We start from the raw sequence: 8,114 nt of genomic DNA on the forward strand, positions 1-8,114 counted from the left end.
AACACCTTGCTGGGGTTGTTTGACCCCAGTACTCTTTCCTGCCATGGCAGGGGGTCAGACTTGATGATCTGCTCAGGTCCCTTCTGACCCTACAAACTATGAAACGACGATTGAGAGCAGGCTCAGGCTTGATATCAGGAGGCATTACTTTACAGTTAGAGCTGCCAGGCTCTGGAATGGGCTCCCAAGGGAGGTGGTGCTCTCCCCTACCTTGGGGGTCTTCAAAAGGAGATTGGATAGATATCTGGGTGGGGTATTCTGATCCCAGCACTTGTTCCTGCCCAGGGCAGGGGGTCAGACTTGATGACCTGTTCAGATCCCTTCTGACCTTAGAAACTATGAAACTATAAGACTGATCTTAGACAAACATCGCTGGTAATTAATCTCCAGTCAGATTACTTTATTTTCAACAATAACCAGCTTCATCTCCCTTTGAGACAGCTCCTTATCCATCTCAAGATTGTAGCATTTATCCCAGTGCTTTCCAGTTTGGGTGATTATTTCCTGTGAGGTACAGTACCAAACCTTTTGCAAAGATAAATTAATTTTCTGCATTACCCTTATCCTAAATGTCTATTATCTTGTCCCAGAATGATACTAAATTTCTTTGATAAATCCAACTTTGTGTTTTTTTCCATTCTTAACTACCCTTTCATTTAGTGGCTATTCTAAGATCTTATCTACCGTTGAAGTAAAGGTAACAAGTCTGTAATTGCCTAAGTCACTATTCCCCCCCGCCCATTTTGTTTCAAAATGGAAACATATATCCTATTTTTCTATCACTGGGTACTATTCCTAAATTGACAGATTCCATGAAGATCCATGCTAGAGGACCATCTTATTTCCACTTACAGCTATGTTGTTTCCTTCCACCTTTCCAGCCTTTGGTGCCCTTCCCTCCCAGGCCACCTGCTCATTATCCTACTCATCCTCATGTTGTTAGCTTTTCTTGGTGTGAAGATTTTCCCAGCAGCTTCTTTCCCCCTGAGTTCCTAGTTTAAAGCTCCTCTTATCTGTTGGTCCATCCTTGATCCCAGAAGGTTATTTCCTTTCTTATTCAAGTACAGGCCACCCCTGGAGAGAAATCCACTATCTGCAAATGCTTGCCTTCCCAAAAGTTGTACTTCCCAAAGCATTCCCAGTTTCACCAGTCTTTGAGTCATATATTTATCATCATTATTTTCTCATGCCTTGTTTCTCCTTCTTTTGGGATAAGTGGTATTCTCCTGAGGGTTACCTGGGCTCCTGGTCCTTTATTCATATTCCCCAGCCTAGCATACTTGTCAGCAAATATTTGGTCATATCATTTGTTCCCACTTTTTGTTTCTCTTTTATTTTTATCCCCTGTAGGATGCTAATATTTGAAATGTATTTTCAGAAAAAGACTACACCTCAGGCTTCCTTAATGAGGCTTTCCTTCCTTCATTCAACAGAGACCATAGCATTTATAACATTTTCCCACAGGTTTCCATTGATGTATGGGGAGGTAAAAAAGAGCAGGGTTTAATGTTGGGTTGTAGTATGCATACAAAGCTATTTTTAAATGTATTTTCCTGTTCCCTATAGTTAATATCTCTGTGAAACACCCTAGGGTTTTACAGGTATGGTTTGGGATTGCAGTGATTTTGGCAATGCCAAAACATATCAGTACAGGCAGGGAATGAGATAGAAGTCACTTTGCTTTTAATGAAGTATGTGAAGGATCTTTTCCTAGAATGCTATTCAAAAAGGAGTAATAAGAGTAATATATAGTTAGAAACACCCATTTTATTAGCAGTAGTATTGCTAGTGGTCCCCTAAAAATCAGAAGAATGGCAAGAATATGGACAGATGTCGTGATATCCCTGATAAATATATATGCCTTTTTTATTATTGCTATAATCAGCAAGGTCTACAGCGGGGGGGGAAATTATTTTGGGCAGAGGGTCACTTACTGAGTTTGGGCAAGCCGTTGAGGGCCACATGGGTAGCAGCACTCCTTGATAGGTGCCCCGCTCCCTGGTTGCCATCTTGTGACGGGAAGTCCCGCCCTCTGACCCCTGACCTTTTCCATCGGAAGTTGCTCTCTTTACCCATGGAAGTACTCCTTTCAGCAAGGGGTTTTGCCATCTCGGAACCAGAAAAATGCCAAATTATATCCTAAAACTCAAACACCTACTACAACATTCATTAATTTGATTTCAAAAAATATTTTTGTCCTGATTTACATGCATTTGTGTAGTGTACACAGAGGTGATAGCACAACAGCTTAAAAGGAAGTTTTACTCTTGTACATTGTTGGGGGGTGACATGGGGGGTGGGTATAGGTTTGTGGGGGACTGTGGGTATGTGGGGTGTGTAGGAGGGTGTGGGTGTATGTAGGGGAGTTTTGGGGGGGATGGATAGGTGTGGGGGTAAAGGAGCATGTGGGTGGGTGTGGACATGTGGGGTATGGGTGGGTATGGGGTTTGTGGTGGATTGTGTGTGTGGGGGGAGGGTGGCTGGGGTGTGTGATGGGGTGTGGGCATGGGGTCTGCATGTATGGTAGTGTGAGGGGAGGTGTGGGGGACACCGGTCCAGCCCTGTACTCCTGCCCAGGTGTCACTGAGCTCCTGCATATCCACTTGCTCCCACTCCACCCCCCGCCACCACTTTCCCCACTTTCCTGCCTGCTGCCACGGTGTTCCAGCACCATGTGGTTCCCGGCTGCATGGCTGTGGCCACAGGACTCAGCAGGAGCAGGCCTGGCCCCCAGGACTGGGGTGATCGCCCATGGTCCTCCCCTACCTCCCCCTCCCCCCCACCCCTGCGCTCTTATCTGAATTTCCCTCTCCAGTGCAGGGAGGCAAGAACAGCCCCACGGTCCCAGGCCAGAAGCTTCTGCTAGGCCTTTGGCTCCTTTCATCTTTGACAGGCAGGCAGAAGAAAATAAATATTAATTTTCTACGTTTTTTAAGGACCTGTGGGCCAGATAGAATGGCCTGGCAGGCCCGCAGACTGTATTTTGCCCTCCCTGGTCTACAGGTGTAATTGAGTCAATTTTATTTACTATTCTAACCTGTAGTCAAAGTAATAGTAAATGCTATTAGTTTTGAAAGATTGTGGCAACTGCCTCAGAATTATGAATGAGTGCAACATAAATATTGTTATATGCATAACTACATAATTTTAATTAAAAAGATGTGTGCCTTGTGTTATTTTTCAATAGAAGAACCTATAAGTGAGTGACAGACAAGTTCCCTTGGATAAATCTGATATCTTTTATTACACCAACTCAAATAGTTGGAAAAATTCCTTATAATTGAATGGAAATTCTCTCTTGTACATTAAATACTGATGCACAGTGACCACTAACAAAACTGGACAAAGAACAGTAGGCCTGTTTTGTGAGTTTTGCCTACCCATTCACTTTCATCCATTAAAATTTCTTTGCAGATATCTCTATCCCTTGTTCATAGCTCTGCTTACATCATAATCCGGACATAAGAAAGTGATTGCTTACATTCACAAATCAGTTCTTCCACTGAGATTTCATCAGTGCTTCCTTTATGAATCCCATAAAAAATCTTTGCTGGCTAATAAATTACTAAATGTCAAATGAATGCTGAGAGAGGACTATTTAGACATCCAAATAACAGGAAATGCAATAAGGTGGGCATAACAAAAATCAGTCTCACCATTTTTGAAAATCTGTCCCATAATGATTTGACTGATAAAACACCACCACCGTCCCCTCAAGGGCAGTTCAGAGGAACATCTAAGAGCAAAACATGTAACTCCTTAGAAAAATTATGTGCTGCAAAGCTCCTGCAATAGAATGTTATCAGATGGCCTCCTTCCTGTTATGAATGAAGCTCAAGTATAGGATCTTCCTGTTGTTTTGCTAACATCACTGCTTGTGTGATTACTAGTCTTTGCAACATCATGAGAAATACCAAAAGCACATAGCTTTCTTGGAGACTGAAGCCATCTGGGTTGATCTTAAATTAAAGCATTCCTTAATCCTTGTAGACTACCTAGAACTCTAGTTTGGTGTACCATGTAATTAATACTAAGAGCACACTGATGATTCATAGAACTTCCCATACTTCTGTTTTAATTTATAGCAGTGGTTCTCAACCTTTTATTTGTACCAGAACCCATTTGTAAACATTGATGGCCAATTCTGACCCTGTGCTCCACACTCCTGACCGGCTGCCCCTCGCCCCCAGCCCCCCAGTGTGTGGGGCGGTGGGGGATGGACAGGGAGGGACCCCAAGCAGCCTTTTGATGGCTGGAATTTCCCACCTTTTTCTTCTTTAAAGGAAAATCTATTTTTAAAGTTTGTTGACGCTCTTTCATATATTCTTGTGACCCTGGGGCTTGACTCTGAGGCAGTGTGGGAAGGCAGCAGGAGGCTGGCAGGGTTTGCAGGTGGCTAGAGAAGGCTGTGGGGATGGTGCACAGGGTGCTAGAAGCCTGCCAAGCCCGAGTTTCTGCAAGCCTTCCCAGGCTTCCAGTGCACCATGCACCAACCCCGCCACTTTCTCCAGCCTCCAGCACACCCAGCTACCCACTTGCTAAATTAGGGGTGTTCAACTGTTTTTAACAAGTGTACCCCTTCTGCCTCAAAGTTTGAGCTCATGTACCCCTTTATAATTTGTTCTTGGCTTTAAGGGGCGGGGAAAAAGGGGGGGACAGACTGAGGCCTCTGCAGTGAGGCAGGGAGTGGGGCTGGGGTAGGGATAGATGCTGCACAGCTGGGGAGTGTCGGGGAACAGCAGCCCCAAGGTCATGGTGGGCCGAGGGTGGTATCGGATATGAACAAGCGGGATTAGCGGCGAGGAGTTCTGAGTGGTACACGGACTCGTGCGGTTTCAAAGTAGATTAGATTTATTGACTTACGCTTTGGAGTGTAGGCAGAGACGCTTGCTTCGGTTACAGTTACAAAACCAACGAACAACAAAGGGGTCTGTTGGTCCACGGGGTTCCCGAGTGAGCCCTTGCTTTCTACCCCGAAGGATAGGTGCAGCTACCCACTCGTTAGTCCCAGGGCTGGTCAACAGCTTATTGATTGGGATGACAAACAACAGAACTGTAACGCGGTGAACGATGTAAACGACATGACAGCAGTCCAAAGTGGATAAACAGATGGTCAATGGTGTTGCCGATGCCGAGATCGATGCTGGAGGATGTCATGATATCGTCGCCAAGGTAAGTCGGGGTTGATCAAAATCGGAGTCGGTGCCAAAATCAGTCCGGTAGCCAAGAATTAATATACGGGAATCGATACAAAGTCAAAAACAAATCGCAAAAGCCACACAGGAGGAGACCAATGGGCCGAGAAGCCCTGCTGAGGAGCAGCCCCTGTTAGAACAGCCTCTGCTCTCAGCTCCGATCTTTCCTAGCAAGACAGTCCCTGCCAAGGCAGCCTCTGTTCGCCAGTCAAGTGGGTCTCCCCTCCCAGGCAGGGGGCTCACAAGCCTTTTATATGAATATAGTGGCCAATCAGGTTGTTAGTTCTAGAGAATTTTCTAGTCTAATGATGTCATGCTTTGGTTGGAACTGAGCATGTGCGTGTCAGATTGCTTCATATCTTTGTTAGCATTGAGCATGCGCATGGTGGAAGAGTAGGTCAGGCGTGATTGACAGGTCTTCAGGTCACCCAGGGGGACATGCTGGGCACACTGTGGAATTTTCCATTAACCTGGCTTGTTCGCGCATGTTAAATTCAACTCTCTGTGTTGTCAGCAGTCAATCAAAAACTTTGCTCTGACAGGGAGGAGTGCAGGATGGAGCCACAAGAGCGGTTCATCTCTGGGAGGTGCAGGGATGGGGGGCACAATTCCTGCTGCTGTGAGCACCCTGGTCGAGGTCCAATGGGCATGTGCCCCCCAGATCTGTGCATGTGATGGAGCAGCTGCTGGTGCAGGCTGGACTCTGCACCCCACTGCCCCAAGAGCTGCAAGACACCATGTGCCTGTTGCAGCCAGGCAGGCAGGGGACACACACACACAAGCACACACACGCAAGCAGAGACAGAGACAGACATACCCTGAGCAGGTAAGCATTTTTGGGGGGATGCAGTGGGGTAGGATGGGGCAGGAGAGAGGGAAGGGGCTGCAGGAGCCAGATCAAGAATGGGCGGGGGAGTGTGTCTCTGTGCCCGCTCCCAGGAGCAGAGGTGGGGTGGGGGTGAGGGCAGCAGTGCCCCTCTGGGCCACACACGCATCGCCCGGCTGGCCAGATGGGGGGCCGCGGCTTGCACATGGCGGCCACCAGTGCCCCACACCAATGCTGCGCCCTGCACTGCCTTGCTGTGACTGGTCATATGTACAACTCCGTGGGCTGGTGACAGGTGGTGCACGGTGAGTCAGTCAGCAGCCCATGGAGCTGCACATGCGACCAGCCACAGGAAAGCAGCATGGGGCGCAGCAGCAGCAGTGCAGGGTGGTGGCACCCGCACCCTTCCGTCTGGCCAGGCACCACATGTGCAGCCCAGAGAGGCACCACTGCCTTTGTCCCCCCAGCCCTGGACACACAGAGTGAGCTGAGGTGGGGTGCGGGGAGGCACTGTGTTGTGCCATGTAGGGCCAATGGCACCTGGTGCACCCCTCCTCCTTCCCTGGGTAAGAAGTATGGGAACACGCTGGAAGAAACACCACCACCACACTCCGGGGTGCCCTCTGTCCTCGGCCACTTGCCCACCTGCATGTACCCCCTATGGCCTAAGTACTTCTGGGGGTATGCATACCCCTGGTTCACAACCCTTGCTCTAAATCATATGATAACCAATGTATGCAGTCAAATGATACAGGCAGCAAATGGCAAAGGGAAAACTAGCAGAGCGGAAATCAAATAGTATTTATAGTTTGCAGCAGTAACAGCAGTGATATTTTGCATTGATCCAATTCAGTGCCTTCCAGCACCACAACTCAATAAGAGCTCCCATCAAGCCAAATCTAGAAGCAGAAGGATTAAATAATTTGCTTAAGACCATAACAGTGTTTAAGACGGACCTAGAGAGTCTAGGACAAGACTCTCTTGTCCTTGTAAATAGCTTAGTTTCTTGTTGTTTCCAGTCCCTTATTCCCATACACCACTAATAAAGGCCTGGGACACAATAAAGTCACAGCTCTTTCAGGGCATGCAAAGGGCTGCAGGGACATAGAACTTGAGGTGATTCCAGACATACTGTGTCACCTGCAACCCAACTCTCTATTCCATATATAGATTAGAGGGGCCCTTCATTAGACTCAAGCCACCCCTCAGCAAATAACAGCTCTTGGCTTTCACTCCTTTTTGAGTACAGAAACATATCATAGCAGTTCTTCCATTACAAAGTACTGAGGAGGACCACAGCAGGGCAGGGTTTTTTTTATTCTTGCAGCTTCCTAGTGGGAATCTGGGGCATGATCTTGCAAATGGCACTTGTACCTCATAGTGCTAGCATGGCGGCAAATCACTTGATTCCAATGCCATTCCCAAAGGTGAGCAGGGTGAGGGCAAGGGCCAGGACAGCACATTCAGCTCCAGAACAAGATCAGGGGGCAGGCACATGGGGCCCCAGGCACCACAGCACCAAGTGGTGACAGCAGAGCCTGGCCCTCAGGCACTTGTGTGGCTTTTATGTATTATTGAATAGCCACAGTTGTGAGACTACCCCACACTGACACCATCCCCGTTCCTGCCTCTGCTGGGGATGTCTCCAGTACCAACCACTGGTGCTGGTGACTGTTCTTGAGCGTTACTGTGGGACAAGCTGGGGCTAGAACTGCTTTCACAAGAATGTACCCAGGACCTGAAATATGTCTTTCTGCCCTGTTGTGTGAAAATGCAAACCACAAGCTAACGGCTAGATAGTCCCAAACTTTGCAACCGATTTCACAACTATGTAACCCAAAGTACGCCTGCGCTAAAGGAATTTTCCGGTACCTTGTAATCCAGTATATAAGCAATGGAGAATAGGCACTCGGGGTCAGCTTTGATCTGAGTCTTGAGGTAAAAAAACTCTCTCTCGGTTCGTTTCTTTGGAGGCTCATTGAATAACGATCCTTAGGCACACATTGTTGGTGAGACAAAAGGTATATATTTGCAAATAGGGTCAGAGGGAGAAGACAAAAGATCAAAACCCTCTGCCCCCGAGCACAATCATT

This window comes from Crocodylus porosus, unplaced genomic scaffold, assembly GCF_001723895.1.
Source record: "Crocodylus porosus isolate Cpor-Errol unplaced genomic scaffold, CroPor_comp1, whole genome shotgun sequence".
Classification (NCBI taxonomy): Eukaryota; Metazoa; Chordata; order Crocodylia; family Crocodylidae; genus Crocodylus; species Crocodylus porosus.